Consider the following 14,672-nt stretch of genomic DNA (forward strand, 5'->3'; position numbering starts at 1 on the left):
TGCAGATAGGTCAACCCGCGAAATTCAAATCAAAAATGATAATACATTTCGGGGCATTTAATAAGTTTTAATGATTTAATAATTAATTATTTTCTTTTTAATATTTTCATAATCTATGATTGATAAATGATTGTTTACATTTACAGAGTCCATAGCTCGGTACGTAAAGGAAAAAGAAAACAATGGGATAAAATACAACAGGGGCTAGAGAAAAACGTAAATGTTTAGTTTCACGTAAATCCGTAGCCGGAGATTTTTAAGGATGGCTTGGAAGGGAAAGAAGTAGGGATAGAGAGAGAGAGAGAGTGAGAGAGAGAGGAAGAGAAAGAGAAGAGGGTGAAGGGGAGCAGACGAGATGCCTACGTCTAGAGAACGCTGGGGACGCTTCTCTTCTTAAAACGCGTCTTAAGAAAACACCCAGAGAAATAAGAAACCTGTTCCTGCGAGATAGATTAACCGTCCTTCGGTAAGCGCGTCTACTTTCATTTGACGTTTTCTAAATATTTATCGAAGAACTCGGCACGGCCGGTAACCATCGGTGACTCTTCAAATTCATCCTTAGTGCGTAAACAAAGCGAAGAATAATAATAATAAAAAAAAAAAAAAGAAAAAAAAAGAAAAAAAAATTAAAAAAAAAAAATAAAAAACAAAGAGAGAAAGAAAAAAAAAAAGGAAAAAAGTAGAGAATTTCGAATTTTCATCTAAAATTCGTAGAGATTTCTTTTTCTTCTTATTACGTTCCGCACACATATAACTAAAAAGAAAAATTCTAAATATGTAAAAAAGTTAATGTAATTGTGATAATAGACCATGGAAAAGAGTACGGTAACGAGTCGTAAATTAACGTGGTTTCGTTCAAAAGGGCTTTGGTTAGCTCGTAAATATCGTTGCAAAGTGCGGCATATTAGCGGATATATATTTTCAATAGGAGACCAGACGGCAAATGAATTTCAACGGAAGTTGGTTGGCGGAGGTAGAGGAACTGGACGTTCGAATGGTGCCGATAAAAAGGTAGGAGATAGTAATGTTCCTGTGGTGGACCGATATTTTCGTTCGTCGTTACCGTAATTCGCCGAATAAATCTTGTATTTCGTCCTTTTTTTCCCGTGCAACATAAAATTTGGAATCACGGTGTCCCGTGCACGCAGCCATACAGAGAGATTGGAAAATTTCTATTGTTTGTTCCTCATAGAACCAAAAGCAAAAAGTTTCATCGATTGGAAACCATTATTTTTCTCTTTTTAAGCTTCTATTAACGATTTATTTGCTTCTTTCTATATATTATTTATTCAATTGATAATTTAATATTTTTCACATTTTAAATAAGTACCTACATACGTATTCACATTTATTTATATTTATCATTATTTCTTAACAATATCAATTCCATTTCTATTATTTTCATTTTTAATATTTCACTTTATTTCCAGGTAGATTTTTTTTCTCTCTTTTTTTTTTTTTTCGTATTACTCTGTAGTTCCTCATAGCAATAAATTCGATTTCTCTCTACCTCTCTTTCATTCTTCTATTCTCTATACCAAGTATGTGCCCCATCGACGAATCATATTCCAGGGTAAAACAGAAGGTGCACGATTAAACTGCAATTCGGTAGCGAGCTGCATCGTATTCGTCGATAAAAGAAAAACTATTCGACCGGTGCACTTTCTCCGCGACTTTAAATTCACTCCGGCTCGTGCTTTACGACGTCATAACGTGAGGTTACTTGCTCCTTGGCCTCTTCAAACCTTTCTTATCCACGTTTTGTAGGGCTTCTCTTTTTCATTTCACTATATCTTTCGTTTTTAGTCCTCTTCTTCCTTACAGTTCTTTCTCTTTCTTCTCTTTACAGATATAAACATTATTTTAAGTGTGTTTGAATTTAATATATATATATATATATATATATATATATATGTTCCCTTTATTATATTATTTTTATTTTATTATTTTTGTCCAAAATAATGTATATACATTACATCGATATACGTCGATATATATATATATATATATATATATATATGTATATTTACATATTAGAGTTTATTCGAAATCTTTCTTAAGTTTTCATGAAACGAGCTGCGTTGAAAAAGCACCGATAATTTTTACTGTTTTATATCCGTAATGTAGAAACTGCAATAAAAAATACGATGTCGTTACGACGTTATATTTTCTATACTGTGCTCGATCGATCCATGAAAGAAGACAGGAGACTGTATATTCCACGGGGAGAAACGTTGATACTTCGAATAGAGAAAAAGAAGGAGAAGAGGAAGAAAGAAGAAGAAAAAGATAAAAAGGAAAGGAAGAAAGAACAGAAGGAGAATAACTTTACCACGTGTACGTGAAATCTTAAGAAAGTCTGATAACTTTACTTTCACCAAAATGAACGCGAAAAATCTTCGCTTTGCGAATTATCGTACGACCATCAGAGTAACCGCGTTGCTTAAGGAATGGGGAATGGATCGAAAGAAGATGGAAGTAACTATAGAGGTTATATCGAGAAAGTAGAAAGATGGTATACGAAAGCGCGATCACTATGATAACTATACGATGTTATTAGCTCTTTGATAAAACTGGAAGATCGAAGGTTTAGAGGAAGAAAAAAAAACAAAGAAGAGAAAGACAGCCTGAGAGAGAGAGAGAGAGAGAGAAAGAGAAAGAGAGAGAGAGAGAGAGTTGATAAAGAAGAAAGGAAAAAACAAGATAGCTTGATAAGAGAAGAAGAAGAAGAAGAAGAAGAAGAAGAAGAAGAAGAAGAAGAAGTAGAAGAAGAAGATTCTCTTCTTTCGTAGCTGAGGAGAGTTAAAAGGAGGGTGGCTGGGGAGTTAGGTAAGGGTGGTACGATGGGCGAGTGCTATTTAACCCCGTCTATCCGAAACTTTCCACCGAAGGCGGATAACGCGATAGACGTGACCACCGGAGCGTTTATTTGCAGACGGGAAAAATGGAATTACAATAAAGTGAAATGGAGTTCTAACGATCTCCCGGTAGCCACCCCTCTTTTCCCTCGACTTTGGTTACCCACAGTGTACCACAGACTCTCGACATCCTCTCGCGTAAGGGCGCGTAACCAACTTTTAAAGTACTTCTCATTAAGGCCTTGTTTTGCGCGATTTCTCCTATCCTCACCTCTCTCTCTCTCTCTCTCTCTCTCTCTCTTCTGTTTCTTTGCTTCTGCTCGTTCTTACATTTTTTTCTTTCGTTTTCTTTTTTTTTCTTTTTTTTTTTTCCGTCCAACATAGAGTCTCGCGACTTCGCCAAATTTCCATGGCTTACGTGCCTTTCATTAGACGGCAGATATTTTGAAAGTTTGTCGTTTGAACTGTCTCGTTGGAGAGTCTCGAAAAGACAACTTTTATCGTGTCTACCTGTTTTTACTATATTAACCATAAGACTTGTCGACTAAAGGGAGAATAATACGATGAAAACATCTTTAGTAACTAATTTTAAATTATCTTAATAATATCAAAGCTACAATACGTTTTGTTAAAATTCGAAAGAACAAAATTCACGAATATTTCTCTACTTATTTAAATCTTAATGATTTAAAATAATACTCGTGAAAAAATTCTCGATTAGAATTCGAATTCCATTAACTATAGTATTATGTTTTTATACTTTTACGATAACAATGTGACGATTATAATTCACATAGAAATATTTTCAAATATTATACTGAAAATCTATCTATTATTATTGAATATCTTTCATATTATTCTCCTTCGAAATAATAATATATCGATATCGTTCATATAAGTTTAGTTTCGTACGTTTTGACTTGAAGTCAGCATTATCGATGCACTAGCTCAAATACTACTATCCCTTCATAAAGGAATATTTATGCGCAAATACGTTTCACTCGTACCAACTACATCCGAGTTTTCATAAAGTCGACCCTCTTTCCTTGAAGATAATATCGAGCATGATATTTTTATTCCCATCCTCTTGCCGCCTCTCACGAATCGCTTCATCATCGTATTCAACGAATGAATACCTACGACATCGTTCCTAACGACGAGCAAGCGTTTGGAGAATAAAATTTTGCTACGGATCTTACCGAATGTAGGACTCTTTCATAAAAGAGAAAAAGGATGTAACGAGAAAAGTATTATAGAAAAGAATCTAAATGTTCAGAACATGAATAAAACTTTTTTAAACGTTGTTGTTATTAACGTTTTAACGACTTATAACGAAAGCTAATCTCTATCTTTACACTTATAAATCATAAAGATATAAAAACGTGTTAAATTATTCTTTGAATTTTTATAATTCATTATTTTCTTAATATTTCCTTCAAAATGTAGTTGTTAAAATGAATGAAAAACGGATCATTCATCAAGTAATCAATTATTATCCTTGAAATTGCAATAGATATTAACTGAAGTACATTCTTTTCGTATTATAAAAAACAAAGCGAAAAGAATGGAAATGAACGAGAGTTAGTCGGCTTTTAAACTCTGGTCCTTGTAATAGCACGGGAAAAAAAAAAAAAAAAAAAAAAAAAGAGAAAAAAGTGTTGCGAATGGAACCAAGCGAGATGACCGCTGCGGTTGGTCCCTTTTGTGTGCGAAAGGTCCGAAAACCTTCGAACGTTGTTCTTTGAAACCTGATTGTCTCGAATTATATGCTTGCAAAAGTAAGGTACTCAATTCGTCGGGCGAGCTTTAAAAACATTTAAAACTCTCTTGAAACGTTTTACCTTTAATTTCTTGTCTCGTGTGAAAAATCTAGTCGTTCAGATGTTTCGAATTTTTTCATCTCTTTTCAAAAATTCCGTTATTTCGCAATCGTTTTTTTTCCTTTTTTTTTTTTTTTTTTTTTTTTTTATTATTATTCTTTTCTGTTTCCCTTTTTATATCGATCTTACGTAAACGATTTCAAAATTGTGTCATATTCTTCATATTGAAATATCTTTTTTTTATCACTATTTAAAAATCACCTTTAGATATGTACATATATGTATGTTTATGAATAAGAGAGAAATTATGAATAAACGGTATCGAATATTTCATAATTCCTGAAATATTTTTGACGTATATAATAATACGAAAAGTTATAATTTCTATCGAAATAACATTTTCCATGAGAACAACGAGATGAAATATGTTCACTTACGTTTCTCATTGAAATCGTTTATCGTTAGACGCATATAACGATTCGTATTTATAAATATAGAATCGAGCGAACGTTTATTTGAATATTAGATTATTATTAGATTACTATAACAAAATCTAGGAGCCAAAATGAACAATGAAAAGAGAGCTTGTGAATTATGGTCATAATAATCAAAACAAGTTATATTGCATTCTCTAAACAAAGCAAGCAGTAGGTATTTGTCGTCATTTCTGTAAAAGGAGTATAATTTATTATAATGAAAGGTTTCTGTTAAACGAGAGACAAAGTATGAGAGAGGGAATTGCTACTGACTATAGAATATTTTACGATTTTCCTCTGGCGCCATTTTGCAGGTGGCTGCCTGCATAAAGGCGCCAGAGTTCATCCGATAAATTATGTATCGAATTTCGGTAGAACCGCGTATATATTCGATTACAAAACCAGATTCGTATCGTTACAAACCGTTCGTTTTCGCGATCGGCAGCCTATATCGATTTCGTTGCTAACGATTTTACGAGCTCGAATCCCGTTTCACGATGGTAATGCACGTACTCGAATTTTCACGTACTCTCTTCTCCTCCCTTCCTTTCTCTTCTCATCTCAACTAAAGCTTTCTGCGTAAGTCCTGAGAACGATGGTGCAAGGTTGTTACGTACATACATACATACACACACACACACACACATATATATATATATATAGTATAAGGTCTAGATATGGAACAGGATAACCTTATTGTGACATTAACCGAATGCTCTTGAAAGTAAATCGATACAGGCAACAACCTATGTCTTATAACTCGATTACAACGACATCAACTTATTTTGCACAATTCGAATTTTCATTATCGTTAACGTTTTCTTATTTGCTCTTACATTTTAGCCACCTTTGTGGTAACTCCTTTGATCCTTTTAGTCAAGTCATTCACAACAATGTCATTTTAAGAACTCTATTATATATTCTCCTTTATGCTCCATCCTTGGAGCATGTTAAATATACACATACATTTGAAAAATAAAAATTCCCTTTACGTTTACGTAAATTATTTATCAATAGCAAACGCATTACTACTAATTTTAAAACCAATGAGTTATTAATCGAAATGATCGTATCTTTAATTCATTTCGTTTATATTCCTGTTGCTAATAAATTGTAGATTTTGATGCAGGTCGATTGAGTGGAGATAAAAGATTCGGACGGTTTCCGTCGAAAATTTATACGAGAGAAACTAATTCATGCAGGAATATTATCTGCGATTACGTTACGCATCAATGTAATCCTCGATTACATTGCGCGAAACACGGAGATTGCGCTTCCGTACGGAAGGTAATATGAAATCCAACGACGTCCTGGTTCAGACGTCCGATCGATACTCGCCACACATCGATACTCGTAATGTATATTTTCTCTTTTTCTTTCTCTCTCTCTCTCTCTCTCTCTCTCTCTCTTTCTCTCTTTAGATTCGTTCTTTAATAATATTGTATTTAAATGTGTATTATTTCAAATGAAATAGAAAAAGGAACGAAATGTAAAAGACGAAAGTAAGCTTATTTTCAAAGAAACGAAATACAAAGTTAAAGGATTAAAATCATTGATTGGATATTCTTCATAATGATTTTGTCTTGTATCGTAACATAATTAAACATAGATTTGTCAAACGTAGCAAACGTTAGATATCCTATTACACGTGACGTTACAATCATCAAAGTTGAATCGTTGCATATTGGTAATATTACGGTACATAAAGGAACACGTAAAGTCTAAAACGTACAATCGCATGGTCAAAGCAGAAACAGAAACGGACACAAAGGATATCGTTTATAAGTCGAGTCTGAAAGCTCGTAGAATCGTCGAAAGCAGCCTACCGTGGGCGTTCGTGAGCTATGTATCTTCCCTCTCTCTCTTTCTCTCTCTTTCTCTCTCTCTCTCTTTATCTCTTTCTTTCTCTATCTCATTCTCTATCTCTATCTCTCTATGTCTCTCCTATCTCTATTTCTCTCTTTCTTCTCTTGCGTCCTATGCGCTATGAGATACGTAGGTGCAGTGTATCCGATGGTAGAAGGATTTCTAGGTACGCGCGTGGCACTGCAGATGCATTATTCATCGACAATAGCGCGCACAGGCGCGTCGAGCTATCCCCTACTCACCAACCCTTTCGTATACCCGGCAGGTGGCGAACATGCGCTTCCAACGATTTCGCCGTATCCAAATACTTCCTCCTTCCTAGATGTACACTATTCCTGCTTATTGGAGCAACGCGAAATCCTCAAAACCATTTCCATTTTCGAACAACAAAGGATATAACACTACGTTTTTACATAAATTATAAACATTTATTTGCAATCTCATTTGCAATTAACTTATTATAAATTATCAACTAGTGTCATTTCCAAATTGTAACTTTACTCTTTTTATACTAATGAGAAAATATTAATGTGAGAATTGATCTGATTTTTATGATACTGAGAATCTGAATGAACATTGACAAAATTATTTCTTTAATAACATCAGAAGAAATATCGAAATGAAGAAAAAGTACACTATGATAGGTTTAAAGGGTTAAATCATAAAACGTGCAATACTTATTCTAAATTCATTGGATAGTGTAGCAAATTAAAGAGAATATTTTATAATAAAGTAATTTTATTCTTTTTAATCATTGTACAACATTTATTTTGGAAGCATAACTTTTTAATCCTTGCACGAAATTTATTTTTAAAAGTATTTGGCATTCCGAATCGATGTTATTCCTGTACAATTATATTTTCCAAGTACGTTTCTTTTTCTTCTTTTTTTCTTTTTTTTTTTTTTTACAAAAATTCTTTAAAATGCCGCTATACTCGTTACATTTTTTAACACGGTAAAATATCTATGTACATAGACATAAGGCAAACGGACACATAATAATGTACAGTACTTTGACATACGCGACCGTGACAGAAATCATGAATTGTATTTCTACCTTCGTTCTCTTTCTCTTGTTTCCTAAAAAAGAAAAAAAAAAAAAAAAGAAAAAACAAAAAGAAAAGAGAAAGAAAAAAAAAATATTAAAATAAAAAAGTCAAAAAGAAAAGAAATGCTGTTCTTTCTTTTCGCTCCAAGTATAAAGAAGAAAGGCGTGGAGTTCTTTTCGAGCGAATTTCCCTGCTCCCGAGGTTACAAAAGATTTCGTAATTGTGTAAACTCCCGTCGAATGCTCTCCTTGGTTTCAGGTCTTTTTACTCAAGCCTTATTATAAAATTATTATAAATCCAGTTTATTTATTTCCTTTTTCTGTCTCTTATTCTCCTTTCTTTTTTTCCAAATATTAAATCTAAAGAAAAATTAAATTAGTCGAAAAATAATAACGAAAGAGGAAGTGCTGCTTGCTGCTTTGACGTGGAAATTAATCGTTTAATTAAAAGTAGACACACATATTTGTATATAAAAGATATTATCTTTTTTTTTTAAAAGTTTTAATTTCGAGGCAACATTGTCCGTACCTTTCTTCCTTGATTCTACTTTTCTTGTAATTACATGGAAACTAGCTTATATAAGCATTACCAAGTAACATTGGGTAGCGAATAGGTCGCATACTGAAAGCAATTATAGCGGCGTTAATAAGAACAAATATCAAGAAAAGCAAATCAACGACAAAGAATATGATCGAATCAATTAATTGTCGTAATATTTCTTTATTTAACTATCATGTTTAATAGATTTTTATTCTATTAATATCAATTTTTATCAACATATATATTTTAATAAAAACATAAACATTATGATTACGCATTGCACGATATAAGAGAAATAAAAGAAAATATTTATTACGATGAACTGAAAATTAACTAAAAATAAACTTATAAGAGATATTACGTTAAGCTTTGATCTAGAGCGATATTCATTACTGTTACGATCTGAATACGACTGATTCGTTCAATGAAATAAAAGGAGCAAAGACTAGAAGGACAAATACATATTGATCATATTACTACGTAGATTAAATGTTTACTAACAATGTCATTATAATTTAATTGTGGAATATTATGAATGAACTAATAATAAATAAAGATAATACTTCGTAGAGTTGCCGTTTCAAATAACCTTGATCTTAACGCAAACACGTAAATAGTAACGGACTTTAGAAAATGCGATAAATCGACTATGCTATTATCATACTATTTTATGAGATAATGTTTCCGGAACTTTTGTCATTTATCAATGAAAAATCGGGATATAGTTTTAAATAGTATGTGTATATATATATATATATGTGTGTGAACAAATTAACCATCAACTATAAAAACATAAAATATTAAACCATAACAATAAAAAATTTAGCCGGTATATTCTGAACTTTGACACCACAGAAATAATAAATTACTTCTTGTGGAAAGCGACTAAATAATTAAAAAGACCGACACAATTTGCAAACATTCCAATTAAAAGTTTTGCAGGATCATGGATAAAATCATTGGAGGAACAAACGAATATTATGTCAGACCATCCTCAGGAAGTTTTCATCAATGTAATCGGCAATAATTACACTGATATAATAATTTTCCTATATACAAACCTTTTAAGAAAGATGAATTCAGATCTATAATTTGTAAACTTAAAAAATAATAAAACCTCTTCTGGGTGTGACCTAATTACAGATAGAATGCTCAAAGAACTGGTCCCTAATAGGTATCCGCTACGTAACCATTTTAATTAACGCCATTTTACCTATTGGATACTTTCCACGATCATGCAAAGGTGCAATATTATATATTTCTATAAAACTCCGGGAAAAATTCCAATTTACCGCAATCATACAGAGCTATCTTGTTCCTTCCAATTCTATCAAATATAATCGATAAGGTTACAAAAGAATCAGTACCGTTGTTAAAGGTGAAGAAAAGCTAATGCTAGATCAAAAAATTGAATTCCAAGAAGAATATAAAAATTTGAACAGACATATCACATAGATAAATATTGTAAGCATTATAAGAAAAAAAAAGACAAAAAATATTATTTTGTACTCTTCATTGAAGTCGAGAAAGCCTTCAACGAAGCTTTGCATCAAAGAATGGTAAAGAAACTATAATGCTTTCTACTTTGGTATATACGCTCTATTCATCTTGCATAAATAACAGATACTTTCAGATGTAAAAAAAAAAATCAAAGATACTATCATTGATATCTAATACTCATTGAAGCTGATATATCAAAAGGTCAGATAATTGGCCCATTACCTTTATATTATTTACACCATCAATATTCTTATCTTCTAAAATACTCATATATCAATGTTTACAAGTGATACAATAATAATCTCCATACATGAATATATCACTAGCGTAATCTATAGTATCATTTTAGACCATTTGAAAATTTGATAACATCCAATAAAGTTAAAGTTAACGTTATCAAATCTATCCAAACTATTTTCACGTTATGATATATTTGCAAACTGTAAGCTTAATAATAGTATAGTAACACTGACTAATTCAATAAAGTATTTGGCATTACTGCTAGATAAGAAAATCAATTGGAATCAATGTGTCAAGTTAAAAATAAAATTGATTAAATTAATTAAAAAATCAATAGATTGACTTATGTTTAGAAAATCCAAATTGAACAGAGGTGACATAATATTGATGTACAAGAATGTAATTAAACTATTATGGGACTAGGGGATTTTAGCGTTGGGGAGTGGCAGCTAAATCGTATATAAAAAAAAAAAAGTGAAAAGTCTGCAAGAAAAAAATTTTTCGTACAATCATAGACGCATCCTGGCATGTTAGAAATGATGACATACGCAAAGCTTTATAAATCCACGTTATAAAAGAAGAAATCATGCGATTTACGTGAAAATACAAGACCAAAGTCGAAGCTCTCATAAATCCTTTAGAGGAAAATTGCTACGCTGGGACAACTAGAAGACTGAAATGCAAATATCGTTTAGATTTAATATAACTTCGAATTTTATCACACAATAAAACATAACTTTAAATATAACGACATATATGCATACGCATATATGACTCTTGCAATGCTTATATAAGGAAAGCCAAATATTATCTTTATTAATATTACGTTATTAAATATTTCTTAATATTATCTATAATAAATAAATACGAATGAATAATGGTAAATAAAATAATAAATATTTTCACTCGGTATACTCTATCAATATTTTATATATTACATACATTCAGTCGATCAAAAAATATGATATCACAATCAATTTCTTTCACTCAGATGTTTCTCCTTATACATACGAAATCAAAATGAAATACACGAAATTCTTTTCCCTTACTTTTCCCGTACTTTCTAGAATTTTATTACTATCTCGACTGCTGTCAAATGTTTCATAGTACTATACATATTTCATAGTAAAGTTTCAACGTTGGCACCGACTAAATTCGTTCGTAGCAAAACTCGAGACAATACTTATCAGCGTATATATACACACTATCTATGTACGAATATTTGTACGAAACTAGAACAAACGCTTACCCATGCAAAAGTATGTTCGACGTACGGCAGAGGAGTTTAAATCTCTTCAAAAGAATAAAACGTGAATGAAAATTACTGAACGATCTTCGTTTTGAAAGAAAAAAAGGACGACAGAAGAGAGAGAGAGAGAGAGAGAGAGAGAGAGAGAGAGAGAAAAGGAGTGAAAAAATTCTAAGTTTTCTTCTTCGATTTTTTTTTTCTTCTTTTCCGAGTAGCACAGTACTCACGGGAGATCCATAAATCTACTTTATTCGAAAATCCGGCCGCCTTCCCTTCCCGCTATCCCTTTTCACCTCGAAGCTCCGGCCATCCTCTCGAGAGACTCTCGAGCAGACCTGCATAATTTAACCCTCATTAAGTGAACGGATCGCACGAGCGCTCTTAAGCCCTTTGCCTCACCTCCCGAACCTACCCCCACTCCTGAACTAATCGTTTGGGCCGACTGTACCGGCAAAAAGCAACGCGGTTCACCCATCTACACGTGATCTGCAAAACCGTACACGTCACGCGACGTGTCCCGTGCGGCCGACAAAACCGCAAGATTCGTCGCAGTACGTTCTCCATAACTCTCGATCCTTCCCTTAACCCTTCTTCTCCTCTTCTCCCTCTCTATTGCCATACCTTTCATCCTATTTCTCCTTCCACCAATCTCACCGCTCTCTTCGTAATCGATTCAGGCACGTCACTATTATTCGTTGATATACAGAGAAAATAAAAATTATGCAATTTCTAAAATCGACAATATTATAACTTTAACGATATGACAGATATAGATCTTTAATGAATACGATTTATATCATATTCAAGAATAAGTTTAATAACTTAATAATAATATTGAATATAATTTAATATTCACTTTTTTAATTCTTTATTAATACAATGACGATTTTATATTTTCCAATTTTTACTTGTAATAATAATAATAATAATAATAATAATAATAATAATAATAATAATAATAATATTGGACCAACAATAACTCCAGAGAAAGTAAATACTTGTCTTGTTGACTTTAGTCAGACAAGAACTATAATTAAAGGCAAGTTCCTAGCTAGACGTTCATCTCACTTCCTTTAGTAAACTAGACAAAGATTTGACAAGACTCAGCTTATTATCTCATCTCCGAATACTTATTGGCCCAGAAATATCCAGATAAAAGCATTCGCTTCGAAACAGAATATTTCATATTTCTTCCCTTTATATTTTAATTTGAATTTCGTGAATATTCGTAGAAATAGTTTCATTTCAATAAATATCATTCATTGTGCTAATCCCGAAGCTTACACCATGTATATAAAAATATCACATAGGATGGTTATTTTGATTAAAGATAATTTTTTTTTTTTTTAATATTTATTTATTTATTTAATTTATTCGAAAATGATGGAAACTTAAAAAAGGAAAAATTTTAGTTACAAACTCTTTTTCTATTCAATTGAACGTCAGCATGGATCTTTTTCTTAGAAGAAAGAATCTACATACGTTTCTTTCTTCTTCTTCTTCTTCTTCTTCTTCTTCTTTTTCTTCTTCTTCTTTTTCTTCTTCTTCTTCTCCTCTTTCTTCTAAGAATTAATGCGAGTTCGTATTTCGAAGATAGTTAAAGAGAAAGCAAGAACGCTTCTTGGGATAGTATAGCGTAAAAGTTTTTCTTCGAAGCATAGAGCAACATATAGACATGCGCTAGTGCACGCGAATGACGCTCGTATGTATATGTGTAAGTCCTACGGTACCTATGCCAACGTGTACCTACACCTTGTGAATCGGATTTATGTATGTGCGGTATTATACGTGGAAAAAGAAGAGAAAAAGGGAAGAAAAACTTTACGAGACCTCGTCACCCCCCGTAATCTTCCTATAAAAGCTAGTCTTCCTTCTTATTTCATCCTTTTTTTTCTTCTCTCTCAGCAAGTACCCAAACGGGAACTTGCAAATTGGATAGAAAGTTCGAAAATTGTGCGTTAACGGGCGATTTATTCGGAGCTAGTAACCGAATAATCTACGATGTTCGTCGTTAGAGTACCTGCTTAATCATTTCTTCTATATTTCTCTCTCTCTTTCTCTTTATATATATATATGTATATAAAAATAAAATTAAAATCATTTATTATTTCTTTTTTTCTACACGAGAATTTCATTTCATTATTGATCTATTGAGACTCGACAGTTTGTGGTTATTTTAAAATGTCAAAAACAATAACGCGCGATATTTTTGAATAGTTTCATAGTTATTATTCATAGAATATGAACAGAATATTCTGTTTCGTTGCAGGACACATTTTGTTCGTCGAAGAGGGTAACGAGCGGAGATACTCACGGCAGATGCAACGGTCTGCCGGATTCGAGCTGTACAAATAATCAAAGTAAACTTTTTCGACATACGGCATATACCGGAATTACCATCGTAAACTCTCGCATTCACAAGAAGAGCCAGGCCAAAATTAAGAAGACACACGCCGACGTTACCAGCCGTACGCGTTGGCTCTAATCTAAATATTTTCCTCCGTAACCGTCCTCGAAAACAATCAGCCATTGTTTATAGCCGTAGAACGAATCCTTTCTTTCGCGAAGACTATATATAAAACCAAGGATATCGGCCAGTTAAATTCTTTCTTATGATTTATCGTTCCAAAAATTTTTGCTTATATAATTTTTTTTATAAATTAATCATAAGTTTGTTTAAATAATAATAAAAATAGTATTAAATTATCTTAAATACTATTATATTATAAAATATTTATAGTTAAAGCTATTGAAACCACTAACACGTGAATTATTCTACAACATATTGATCAAAATGCGAATCATTTTAAAACTGAGCTGATACAAATAAACGGAACGTATATTAAATTTAAACGATATGTTAATAAATAAACCGATAGATAAATATAATTTTGAAATAATAAAATTCTATTTAATTATATTAGATCTTCATTTGAAATAAAAAAATATCGATTGAAAATAACTCGGTTTATACAGGTTGATTAATCTTTTCGTAGATCATGGCTTCCTTCTTTTTATCTTCCTTTTTCCCCCTTTTTCTTTTTCTACTATTCGTTCTTGTTTCGCGAAGTGAA

At 32.1% G+C, this 14,672-nt stretch overlaps 1 long non-coding RNA gene across 1 annotated transcript; it reads left to right on the plus strand.

The window, feature by feature from the left end:
• Nucleotides 1-168: 168 nt before the first annotated feature.
• LOC124425373 lies at nt 169-14,471 on the plus strand. Its single transcript, XR_006942488.1, has 3 exons — nt 169-466; nt 929-1,011; nt 13,868-14,471. It is a non-coding gene; the product is annotated as an uncharacterized LOC124425373 (long non-coding RNA).
• Nucleotides 14,472-14,672: the final 201 nt, after the last annotated feature.

Source organism: Vespa crabro, chromosome 7 (genome assembly GCF_910589235.1).
Source record: "Vespa crabro chromosome 7, iyVesCrab1.2, whole genome shotgun sequence".
Classification (NCBI taxonomy): Eukaryota; Metazoa; Arthropoda; class Insecta; order Hymenoptera; family Vespidae; genus Vespa; species Vespa crabro.